This window comes from Protopterus annectens, chromosome 8.part0, assembly GCF_019279795.1.
Source record: "Protopterus annectens isolate FY-2018-M chromosome 8.part0, PAN1.0, whole genome shotgun sequence".
In the NCBI taxonomy this organism is placed as follows: domain Eukaryota; kingdom Metazoa; phylum Chordata; order Ceratodontiformes; family Protopteridae; genus Protopterus; species Protopterus annectens.
In genome coordinates, this window is record NC_056741.1 from 1,467,190,830 (window position 1) to 1,467,205,217 (window position 14,388).

A 14,388-nucleotide genomic window follows, 5' to 3' on the forward strand; every position below is an offset into this window, starting at 1 on the left:
TTTCCTACTAAGAGGTATGCAGGAATGTTTGTAGATATGTGGAACGTTATCTAAGTGAAATAATGGGTAATTTGGAATCCTAAAAAACAAAACAAAAAAAACCCTAATAATAATAGAATATGACTAGATGGTAAACTGTTCATAAAAATATAATCATAAACAAATAAAAGAAACAAATACAAAAAACAAGATATTTTCATAATGTACTACAGTTTTAATGTAAAACAGGTAGTGGTTTTATTTCACTTTCAATATATTGGTACCAAGTGAGAGCGGAAACAGATATTCATTTAATAAAAAAATAAGTGTATCTTAAAGGAAGTTCTTATGTTCAGTTATGACATATTCAATCCCACATTTATATAATGAAAACAAAGCATGCTGACAAATTTTCAGTTGCAAATGTTACACATGACTTGTCTATTCAGTTATTGTCAGTCAAGCATTACAAAGTTCACCCAGTTCCTGCCTTTCCTTTAACCTCATTCCTCCTCCAAAACATTATTCTGCATGTAATATTCCCACTTTCTAAAGATCTCACTTCCAGTCGTTTTATTTCTGTTACTATATTCACTACATCCAGTACACTTGGTTTAGACTTTGATTTCCATTTTCTAGCAACTGCTTTTTTTGGCAACAACCAGAATTAAACTTAGCAAGCCCTTACTATGGCAAAGCAATTAAAATTCTGTATCATAGCTCTAAAAACATTTCCTTAGCTACACCAGTTTGCTCAGTATTTCTGTTAGAGTAATCTACAGGGAATTTTTAAAGTCTATCACCTCATTACACTCCAAAAAATATGTCTCTTTCTTCCTCATTACACCTCCAACATTTGCAATCTACCTGTGGAAAATTTCTTTGAAGTCTGCTTGGAGTGTAAAAATACGTATGACAACACTTAGTTATCATTCAATATTTTATATGCTTTAATAATTTTCCCTTTTTTTAACAGAAGCTTTTGTTCAAGATTCTGCTAGAAACCCTACCAGTGCTGGTCTTTCACTTAGGATTTCTGGATGGAATAAACCTACAGTCTGCCATATCATTGTATGCAAATCATGTCTTCTGAATGGAATGAACCAATAATCTGCTGTACCATGCATTACTAAGTTCCCAGTACTCCAGCATTTTTCACATCTTACTGCATTACATGTGGTGGTAATGATGCATAACATACTGGGCAGGATTCACGATGGCTTGCATGGAGTCTAAGAGTCGTGTAAGACTCCATTCAGCCATCATGATCCAGAAACAGCCCGGAATCCCGTGTAAGAGACCATCTTAAACGACTCTTACACGGGCATCGTGAGGATATGCTAATCACCTCACTTGCAGCCGAAAGGCATGCAAATGAGTTAGATTAGCAATCCACGAAGCTGAAACCAGCCCGTGTAAGAGTCGTGTTAGGTGCAGAAATTTACTCAGTTGACAACTGAGTACGTTACTGCAAATAACACAATGGAGCCATGACAGCTCCAAATAAAGTGTGCAAATGTTGCAGTCAGCATGCCAATGGCCAAATATGTGGCCTTTGGCATGGTAACCCAATGCAAACATGAAATAAAATAATTTTTTTTTCGGCGATCGGTGAGGTTTAAACGCAGTGCAGCCCCGCGCAAATGGGCTGGGCTGTATAAAACAGAAAAATAAAGGTTTGAAACCCACAAATGTGGGTTTTATGTAATGCATGGATTTGCAATGCAGGGACTAGCAGACCAAAAACAACATGGCCACCGTCTAGTGGTTGCTAAGGGGGGAAGCTGAGTGTAAGACATGTAACTAAGCATTAGTAGGCAATCCTATGTAAATGAGTGGTAGGATAGTGAATCACACTGTCACATAGCAAATGAGCACATTCCGTGTAGTGTAAGAGTTAGATAAGGGGGAGTAACAGAGTAGGAGATAGGTGACATCACAGGGGGGAATGTCAGGAAGAAATCAAGCTCATTGGAGCAAAGTGGTATGTGAAAGATGTCAATCACACAGCATAAAAAGAGGAGTGTCAACAGATAAGCATGGGAAAGTCAAGAAATGGAAGGTGTACACTGTGGCCAACACCAAAGTTTCTTGCTGTACGTGCATGCGCACTGGGAGCCGCGAGTAAGACAGAGTGTGCGCGTTTAAGGCAGAGTAAGCATGTAGGAGCCTGTTTAAAGATCTGTAAACCTGTTTGCGCTGGTGTGCGCGCATTTTAATCCGAATATGCAGATTCTAGTCTGTGTAAGCATGTGTGCGCGCATGGTAGCCACTGTGAGCATGTTTTCGCTGGTATGCATGCTGTTCCCACCTGAGGAAACAGAGAGGAAAAAGGAAGCAGAAGAAATAGTAGGAAACTAGCAGGGAATACTGGCAGAGGTAGCAGGTGAAAACAATTAGAAGCAGACAATTACACAGGCAGAATACAAGCCCAGCCCAGCACTTAAAACACTGCAAACAGCATTGCAGTATGTTTCTCTCAAGAGACACTGCAAGACAGGAGTAAGCTAGTAGAAGTGAAAACTGAAAAAGACCAAACATGCTAGGGGCTGCCATAGCTGTTATATAGAGACATAGGAGACTTACTGAGGGTGGTGACAATGCAAATGCTGCCAGACAACCCACAATGAGGAGATGGAGAAGAGTGTACAGGCCCAGGGTCACCTACCAGGAGTTACATGAGCTGGAGATTGTGGACCACTATAGAGTGGACAGAGACCTCCTGCAGCGAATTGTTGAGCTGTGCAGGCCATGCCTCAGACACAGAACCAACAGAGGGGAACCCATCTCAGTGGAAACCAAGGTATGTGTTGGCCTAAGATTACTAGCAACAGGTACCTTCCAGAGACCAACTGGTGATATGATGGGGATATCACAGGCATCAGCCTCCAGGGTACTGCACCAGTTCCTGGATGCCATGTCAGCACGTGGCGGTGAGCATGTATATTTCCCCAATGCCCGTGAGGTATTGGCCAGCAATATGCGTCTCTTCCAGCAAATAGTGGAATACCCTCAGATAGTGGGTGCAATAGACTGCACGCACATACGCATCAAAGCACCAGCCGGTGAGCGGGGTAGGGCCTAAATTAACTGCAAGGGCTTCCCCTCCATCAACTGCCAAGTCGTGTGTGATGCCCAGGGCATAATAATGAATGTGTGTGCTGGCTGCCCTGGGAGCTTCCATGATTGCCATATCTGGCATTTGACGCAGCTGTACCAGACATTTGCCAATGGGGACATCCCACATGGTCACCTGGTGGGGGATGCAGAATATGCACTGGAGCCGTGGCTGATGACATCCATCAGAAATGCACACACACCCGAACAGGAATGCCATAATGAGGCACACGCACAAACACGTAATGTAATAGAGCGTGTGTTTGGGCTGCTCAAGTCACAGTTCCGGTGCCTGGACATATCTGGTGGAGCCTTGCAGTACTCACCAACTACATGTACCCAAATTGTCATGGTATGTGCTATGCTACATAATATGATTCTGTGAAAACAGCTGCAGCAGGACCAGCATAGGGCCGGGACAAACAGCCCCCCACCATTGCCAAGGCCATCACAGGCAGAACATGACTCGGAGGAGGAACAACCTGAGCCTGCCCCAGTAGGCAGAAGGAGGTGTGCCCAGTATGCCCTGGCCTTGGCAAAGAGGCAATACATAGCACATACACTGCTCAGTAGGAACCCTGGGAATGATACCCCTCTCTGACTCACTCATATAGTAGCAGGGACGCCTAACATGACACAACCTGCTCTCAAACATGTACAGGGAGTGTAGTATGTGCATCTGACAGAGGCAGCCCTGCAGCACCACCTGAGGCATGATTGCCATGTGTTAAGCAATGTAACACCATCTAGTATATGCAAACATGAAGACCCTACCTAACATCTCACCCTCACCAAGCATGATGCCACACTATGAAGACAACAAGATCAAGTACAATAATTGGCTGAGGTATTGCTTTAGCAAGGGGGAACACATGGCTGACAGCCTGGGCTGACATGCTGAGCAAGACATGATGCCCCATCTGCTAGGGATGGCACGCACCCAGCACACCTGGCTGTGTGGATACTGGCAAAGGCTGTTGTCACCCCCACTGTGCCTGGAATAGGTAAGTCTGGAAACACAAACCCATCACCATAGGTAGCACAAGGGATAATAACCTGGACATAATGCTACCCAACGCCAGAAGTCTAACCTGCAAGGTGCATGCAGACCAAACCCACCACAGCATGGAGAATGGTAATATGTGTTCTGTAACAGAAACCTGGGTTAAGGCCCAGAAGAGCACCCTAATACTTCCAGGTTATGCCTCATACCATGCTCTACAGCTCCAAAACATGGAACACACGACAATAGGAGTGTGGCTACCAGTAATTATCAAGGATAACCACACCCCCAGGTTGGTACCACAGCAAGAAGCAGCATGGACTATCCACGGGCAAGTAACACTGGCTCAGACTGTGTACCTGTTTGAAGTCTGCTACAGACCACACACACAAACCCAGGTACCCCAGCCAGCCTTCCTGAAGACACTGCAGAGTATGAATGTCTCAACAAATACCAAAGAAGGCACACACAAAGTATGACATAGGTGACAATCCATTATGTATGGAAGAAGTAATCAGGGACCTAGGGACACACGTGGATGGTAACCTGTCATGTGACACTCACATTGCCAGGGTGGCCAGGAAGACCTGCTATATTGCCCACCTTAATATGAAAGGATGCACATGTAGAGCTAGAGAGGTCACTGTGCCCCCATAATCTTCCCTTATCAGGCCCATACATGACAACAATGCCCCAGTTCGGATGTACCTTACCTTACACCTGCAGCAGTTAGAAAGACCCCAAATGTACCCCACCAACAGGATAAAAGGTCCAAACATTGGACATCTGCAGCCTGGCTGAAGAAACCACAGCCCAATTCAGAAGCATACTGCCCAGTCAGAGATGATGTTTGCCTGCTGTACAAGCCTATGTCCAATCCAGAATGAATGCACATGCTCCACTGCAGAAACCCCAAATCCAGCAGACACACCACAGTGAGATATCTGAACCTCCACACATAGATTAATAGGATGTGCTGGAGGGACAGATCCATAACCCAGAGGCTCCTGACACTCTGGAACAGAATCCCAGTCCATGATAGGCTGAGCTCCACACTCAAACTCAACAAGAGAAATCTGGTGAAGTGCATGGGAGATAGTAGGTGTACACTGGGGGCCATCCCTGTGTTACATCTAGTAAAGTAAACCCTACGTGGGCATAATATGCACATTGCAAGGGGTGTCAAGACCCGCACACAGTCTGTCCGTGCTCAAACAAGGCCAGGGCAGATAACCTAGTATGAACCTATGAACCTATGATGATACAAATTGTGCAGGATACAAAGGATTATCACACAGCTGTCCTATCTGATGGTAGGAACCATGGTGATAATCCACAGATATGCTCTGCAGCACTCTAATATCACAAACAATACACCAAACCCACACACATTGCCAACAGCCTACTGAACAGATTCCTTCCAAACTCCCCACCAGCACCTAACTGCCAAATATCTATCCCAGGAGAGTGCTGGCCCCCTGACATTGCAGATGCTGAGGTAACAGCCAGCATCCACAAAGCACAGCACACAGCATCAATGGTACCAGATGGTGTCCTGGGTTGTGTCCAACAAGTACTGTAAGAAGAATGGAACAGCAAATAGCAGTACTGTGCACTATCAGTCCTACCACAGGATATGTACCCAAAGAGCAGTGTACAGCAACAGTGGTCCCACACCACAAAGGGGGTGCCTGAATGGATACTGCAAACTATCACCCCTCAACCCCGACTGTCTTGGTCGGCAAAGTAATGGAGAGGATGATCATGGATCCTATGAATAACGAGATTGGGTACCTACAGACATTGGACCCTACCCAGTGTGGCTGTCATAGGGCAGATCTTGCCCCTTACACATGTCTGACTCATGTGAAACGTGCACCAAGGCCATTGATGTGGGGAATGTGGATCACACAGCCTATCTGGACCTTGCTAAACCCTTCCATACAATACCCTAGTTGGTGGTACAGATAAGCTCACCAGCCTAACTATAAACCCCTATGCAAGTAGATGGGTTGCAAACCAGCTCAAGGACAGAACTGACCTGGTCAGACATGCTGCAGCCATGGCAGACTGCAAACCAGGTACAACTGGCATCCCACAAGGCATGGTCCTGGGACCTCTCTTGTATGCTATATATGTCACATAGGTACAGGCCAACATGGAAGGACTCTGTCTGAACAGGTTCGCAGAGGACTACAAACTGCCCACCATATCGGACCCTCCAGCTGACACAAGCAACCTACAAAAGGCACACATAGAAACAGACAAGTGGTGCCACAGCCATGTCAACAAGCTAAATGCAGAATAGTGTATAGTCAACCCTGTGGAAACACAGTACATGGCCAGAAATTACCACATAGGTGTTAACCCAGTAAGTACATCAGGAGCAATAAGAGACCTGGGGACACAAGGTGATAGATATCCTGCATGTGACAACCATGTGTCTGTAGTGGTTACAGAAACATACCATATACCCACCTAATCATGAAGGTAAGCACAGCTTGGTTAGGGTAGGTCAATGTGCCTCTCCAGTCATCCATCAGCAGCCTCACAATTGTGTACAATGGCCCTTCAGGGATGTACCATAGCAGACACCTGCAGCAACTGGAAAGACCACACAAATACCCCACCAGGAGGATCGCAGAGCTGTAACAGATGCCATGTGTCGCCTGATTAAAGAAACTGCAGCTCCACACAGTGCCATACTGCCTGGCTGGAGGTGAACTGTGCCTGATGTATAGAGCCATGACCAACCTGGTATCAATGGACATTTGGCACCATGTAAACACTGAATGCTGGTGACCTATGCAGCTGACAGGCCTGAACCCCAGCACAGACATAAACAGGACATGCTGTACTGATTGGTCCATAACCCAGAAGCTCACTCCACTCATTACTAAACTCCCACTACAGGATATCCAGGGAGTCCCTCAGTGACTGTCATCCAGAGGAATCATGATGACTGGATGGGAGATGGTAGGTGTACCCTGGATATCACCTGTATGTCACGGGTAGACAGAGGCACAGCACACTAACCGTGACATATGTCATGGCAAACACCAGTAAATGTGTGTTGAAGGACAAACACTCTCTGACTAGCATTACAAATGGACTAGGGCACATGGCCATTGTTTGTCACTGTCCACACAAGTTGTGGAATACATTAACAATGTCGGACAATCATGTATTATGCTGTCCATATCTGAACAAAATGCAACATGGTCATATCTCCACAACTGGCCCACAACCAGTCTGGTGTGCTCACTATAAATATTACAAGCAGTGATAGGACTGAAACTGATTATACTGTCCACCACAGTGAAAGTTCTGCACCAGTACACTATACGACAATACAACTGATTGGTCAGCAGGAAAGGATGATGACAACTGTATGTAAACTATCCCATGGCGACCCTGCAGGCACAGCATAATGCCTGTTAGGTTCAGGCACAAAGCAGTTGGGCAGTAAGAACACAACCTGATGTCCAACACTCAACTGTACATGTGATATATAGATGGCGTCCACACAAAAACACAAATGTGGTGGTCCACAGATCCCAACATAAGGAAAGGTCACACTGGGCATGCTCGCACACTTAGATAAATGAGACGTGTCAGTCAAGAAGCCATACAAACTGGGAACTGGGCATGCTCACACACTTAGGCCATGTCACAGTCCCGCAGTTGCACACACACATATCTGGCATTTCTATGTGTTAACACAGGAGCCTCCCACAATGCAGACATCTGCCCAGTGCACACAGTGAAGTTACAACAGAGACATAAGTAAAGTACTGGATCCCACTCATATGCAAACATCTCCCACAGTACACACAATATTTATAGAGATAGGGAAGGCTATAGCAATAAAGACCCACAAACAGTATATGAGCAACAGATACTTGTATCTGACAGGTAAACATATGGCCGTAGAGTGCAATACTAGACTGTTGTCCCTAGGGAATACAGAAGGCTATCCACAGTGTATTTGGCATCTGCCTCCACAGTACAGTAGGCCACTGTGCCTGTGCAGAGTTAATGCATAGATATGCTCTCCCCTGTACTAATGGATAGTAACAGATGTACATACCTCTTCATCCATAATGATGTCAGCACACTATACATATGTCAGGAGCAAAAATAATACCCAGTAATGTGAATAGCGTGCTCCGCTACTGCATCTCTAACAAGTGTCAGAACATAGTTAGGTAAAGGTTTGAATCCTGCAAGTGATCCGTATGTGTGTGGAGTAGTGTGTGCAATTCCATGTGTAAGAGAAATGTCCTTTTTGGCAACCATTACTACACAGCACATGCTGCATATTCCACTGTCTAAACACTGATGATGTCAGCACCCTATAAGTACAGCAGGAGAAAGTAATCCTTCCAGTAATGCAAATAGCATGCTCTGCTACTGCATCTCTCACAAGTGTCATAACATAGTTAGGTAGGGGTTTGAATCCTGCAAGTGCACTGTGTGTGTGGGGGGGAGTAGTGTGTGTAAGAGAAATGTCCCTTTTGGCAACTATTACTACACAACACATGCTGCATATTCCACTGTCTAAACACTGATGATGTCGGCACCCTATAAGTACACCAGGAGAAAGTAATCCTCCCATTAATGCAAATAGCGTGCTCTACTACTGCGGCTCTCACAAGTGTCATAACATAGTTAGGTAGGGCTTTAAATCCTGCAAGTGCACAGTGTGTGTGTGAATGTGTGTGGGGAGTAGTGTGTGCAATTCCACGTGTAAAAAAATTGTCCCTTTTGGCAACTATTACTACACAACACATGCTGCATATTCCACTGTCTAAACACTGATGATGTCAGCACCCTATAAGTACAGCAGGAGAAAGTAATCCTCCCAATAATGCAAATAACACGCTCTGCTACTGTGTCTCTCACAAGTGTCATAACATAGTTAGGTAGGGGGTTGAATCCTGCAAGTGCACAGTGTGTGTGAATGTGTGTGGGGGAGTAGTGTGTGCAATTCAGTGTGTAAGAGAAATGTCCCTTTTGGCAACTATTACTACACAACACATGCTGCATATTCCATTGTCTAAACACTGATGATGTCAGCACCCTATAAGTACAGCAGGAGAAAGGAAGCCTCCCAGTAATGCAAATAGCATGCTCTGCTACTGCGTCTCTCACAAGTGTCATAACATAGTTAGGTAGGGGTTTGAATCCTGCAAGTGCACAGTATGTGTGTGGGGAGTAGTGTGTGCAATTCCATGTGTAAGAGAAATGTCCCTTTTGGCAACTATTACTACACAACACATGCTGCATATTCCACTGTCCAAACACTGATGATGTCAGCACCCTATAAGTACAGCAGGAGAAAGTAATCCTCCCAGTAATGCAAATAGCGCGCTCTGCTACTGCGTCTCTCACAAGAGTCATAACATAGTTAGGTAGGGGTTTGAATATTGCAAGTGCACAGTATGTGTGTGGGAGAGTAGTGTGTGCAATTCCATGTGTAAGAGAAATGTCCCTTTTGGCAACTATTACTACACAACACATGCTGCATATTCCACTGTCTAAACACTGATGATGTCAGCACCCTATAAGTACAGCAGGAGAAAGCAATCCGCCCAGTAATACAAATAGTGTGCTCTGCTACTGTGTCTCTCACAAGTGATCTAACATAGTTAGGTAGGGGTTTGTATCCTACAAACGCCATGTGTAGTTTTGTCACACAGTTTGTCCATGTCTATGGGGTGTTGTTCCCAATATTGCATGACATACATTATATCAGTAATGTCAATGCACACATGATGTATGTGTGTGCCACCTACACATATGTACCTGTGAACTGCAATAGTTCCCATGTCCGAAGCCTGCCTCATGTGAATACATGGAATATGCATCAGACAACTGTATGACTGTGGTGTTCTGTGCAGGGGCTGCATGTGGTCTGTGACTAGACAGTGTGGGTTGTAGATGGTGTCATCCCACCAGCGAGGGATACATGACTAGTCTGGAGCATATAGTCCACATGTTGGTGATGAACAGGTGCAGCATGTTGTCACCTCTTGTGGGAGTGGTAACAAGTTGTTCCATAGCAATGCAGGGAATGAATGATAAGAACCCTTCAGATAGGGTCTTGGAGCTAGAGTAATGCTCACACTCTATGTTTGGGTAGTCGCAGTACAACCATATAATGGTGTGTGTAGAGACAGTCATATTCCCAGTGTTGTCAGGAAGGCCAAGTGGGTTTCCTGGGTATGGGAGTGTGGTGTGTGCCAGGCTATGAACCTGAAGGCAGTCTAACCCACTGTTAGTTGCACATGGATAGGCTCTGATGCTTTGTGCAGTGCCACCAACCTGGGGGTGTGTGTATCTGAGGTGCCTTTGGATACATCCCCCCTGTTCTGGTTTGGTGCATGTGTAGGGGACGACAAGCATGGTATCAGGAATGACCTGGCACTGATGGTGTGCACCTGGGAGCCTTGTACCAGGAGTCTGTTACTGCATGGATATTGCTGTACCCTATGCTAAGGACAGTTTCCACTGCATGCATCTTGAGGTTTACACTGCTGCTGTTGAGTAGCATTTCTATTAGTGTCCTATCCCATGTGATACCTGTGTAGGTGGCTATGTAATGTCAGCCTTGCATACAAAGGCACTATGTGTGTAGCAACAGCCTCTGCCAATATACAATGGCCCATGGGTGACAGGTGCAAGCTGTCCCAAGCAAAGCAATGTGGCTTGTCCAGCATGTAATCCCACACTGACAGGCATTGGATCCCCTTTGAATGTCACTGAAACATACGTTAATTGCAGAAACTGATGATCCTGTCTACATATTGTGGCAGCATTCTTGGTGAGGGTGAGATGCTACTCAAGGCCAGGGTCATACCAGCCTGTGCCACAAGCTCAGAGAGCCCTCTATGTCCCCTAACATGTAGTCCAGGGAGGTGTGTCACAGATCATACACACTGGCACAGACAATGACTAAGTCATACTTCTACATGCCTTGGTGTGACAGGTATGCTTGTGTTATGTGGTGGATCATAGTGCCCAACGGGCAGCTCAGCATGACCGTCACCTTGTTCAGCCTGGTGAGCAGGACCTCAGTGTACCTGACGATAGAGGTACCTCATACAACTGTAGCAGGTGTGTTGTCAAGCCGTATGGCCTGTGACTGTTTGGCACACAGGCTTTGTGAGCTATGTGTTGCATGTGCTCTGCTCTGGCTTAACGTTTGCTTGTGTGTCTGCTTTGCAGGTGTCAGCTGCTCAGGCAGGATGCTATTCTGAGAGTCCAATAATGTACCTGTGTGTTTCTGTGTTTGGATTGCGGTCGTGGCAGGTCTATGGGAGACTGGTACTGTATTCACTGTAGTATCCCACTCCACCTGACAGGGAATGCCAGTGCTGAGTTAACAGAGCTTAGCCCCCAGTTTGGCTATGTGGTTGCATCTCTCACATGTGTTGTACATGTATGGGAAGGGGAGAGGGTTGTCTGTGCACATGAGGCAGCTGTAACATTGCCACATGACTCACAGATTCACCAACTGGACCTGAGAATAGATCGACAAGTGACCTTTGAAAATGCTACCATAGCATTGTGACTCCCATACTAAGTAACGACACATAGGGCCAATGGGGAACAAGGTACTCAAGGTGACTATGTGAGGGTGTAGTGCTCCTGATTTGTTAGTGCTGGCATATATGAATGCTGTCTTGAGCAAATGCGAGGTAAGTCATATGCAATGTGTTACAGGCAAGCTACATGCAAACAGGACAAACAGTGACGTTCTGTTCTATCAAGTGAGACATGGACATCAGTACAGTAAGCAATACAGATGTCACTAGGGATCCACAGAGGCACTGTAAATTTGCACTGCAGGTGGAATCAGTGTTTCAGGAACATAACAGGCAAACATGCATACAAACAAAGCTACAGTCAGCAGGCCTGTATGTAGACTATGCTACAATGAACAAGGTGTATGACTTCCAGTAGGTAACAGTGCATATATGCAGGCACTATAAGCCAGTACCCAGACATTCACAGGTCAGAAGGGCTGGGTCCAGCCGCACCCCACACACGTGTATAGACCACGTACCTTCGTAATGTTCAATAACTGGCCTGATACCCAAGTGCTCATACCTGTAATAATACACATGTCAAATAACAGACACTGAGCCCTCACTCAGCAGTTCCAGACTTAGTATGATGTATGCTACCTGTCCTGGCACCACAGTATCCTTGACATGTATGGACACTCTCCCTCCTGTCATAGTTAGTTCTGTGTTTTGGTGCTGTCATGCATGGTATGAGGTGTGACCTTGTAGTGCTAGTGTGCTCTTGTGAGCCTTGAACATGTTGTGTAGTACTGCACAGATATCAACATCCTGAAACATCCGCATTGCAGAGTTGTGTGTGGACAGCATGCAACTTGCAGTTGACATGACCATCATTGAGTATCAATATGTACATTGTTGTATCCCCTGTGCTACCTATGTAGGTGGCCATCCCTTGACAGCCTCACCACCAGTATGCAAAGATGTGCAGACAGAACACTGTGGTAATTACTATGGGTGTACAAAACAATACAATGACATTCATACTGTAACTGCATCAGGCATGCTGGTATATATACCCACAATGATATCATTACACTGTACTGTTGTCAACATCATACCATTACAACACATCTATGTAGTCACCCTGTGCATTAGCACCATGTTAACCTGTTCCTGCACCAATTTTACAGATTGCAGGAGGTGGCACAGTTTCATCATATGCACAGGGTGTGTACCTGGTATGCCTGAGTCTGCCACTGATGCAACCAATTGACATGTCTGTGTGTGTGTGTTGGTGAGGGACAGCAGTACAAGATGGGGCAATGTTGATGCAGTGTGTGTGTGTGTATACATTAGCCCTAGGTGTTATCACTTTGCATGTGTGTATGAATGCACACAGTCCCACCTCATGGCTGCCATATACATGTGTTTGTGGACAGCCACAGACTGTACCTGCCAGGTCATACAGATCACTGTCTGTGGCCACGGACATGGTACTTGTGCCTGTCAGGGGTGCTACGGAACATATCAGGTACTAAGCCAGACTGGGTACTGTCATCAGAAGCAGGTGGTTGGTGACTGGAGACAGGTCCCTGTTGGGACTGTCCAGCGGCACATGCACGTGGTCTCCTGGGGCGGTCTGATGTTAGCACAGACCCAGCATTGCTGCGGCTGCTGCTGCTGCTGGCACTATGTGAGCAGCCGTGGGCTTGTTGTTATCCGCGACGGCTGCCAGCTGCTGCTGTTGCTGGCATACGGCCATGTCAACCCCTCAACCGTCCACTATTACCCTGGCTGATGGACATGTAGTTGTGGAACAGATCTAATGTGTCCCCCCAATGTCTGTCAATGACCTTGGTGAAGTTACGGATGGCAGCCACAACATCATGCATACTGTCACACATGGCTGTGCAACATGCTCTCAGCTCCCCCAGACCCTGTCTGGTGTACCGTTCCATACGTGACTGTGCCTGCATTACAGCCCAAAACATAGCTGAGGTTGAAAGACCTCTGTGGGCACGTCTGACAGGGGTGGTACACCCATGGATGCTCCCACGAGAACCCCTGGACATATGCCTGTGTGGTACCATGTCAGGACCCTGGCCATGGCTGCTGTGTGGGGATGCATGTGCCACCGATACCACATTACCCTGGTCAATGCCCACTGTGTCCTGTCCATCACCTAGGGACATTTGTGACAAAGGATGACTTGGCAGGATGACTGTGCGCATTTATGGGGAAGACAGCTGTGTAGTGTCAATTGGCTGACCAATAACAGACCCTGGCACACCTACCTGTGCCATTACACAGGTATCATCATTATCACTATCCACAGCAGCTGATTCAGGTTCCCTGCTGCACAACACCAAAGCAGCACCAGAACCTGTGAGAGTAAGACAGGAAACACAGTTTACAATGTGTACACAATGTCACCACTGATACACACATGCACACATGCGCATGCACATGCACACACATGCACATGCACACATGGGCACATGCACACACCGCGTGCACACACATGCACTGTACACATGGGCACATGCACACATGCACACATGGGCACATGGGCACATGGGCACATGCACACATGCACGCATGCAAACATGCACACATGGGCACATGGGCACATGCACAGATGCACACATGCACACATGCAAACATGGGCACATGCACACATGCACGCATGCAAACATGCACACATGGGCACATGGGCACATGCACAGATGCACACATGCAAACATGGGCACATGCACA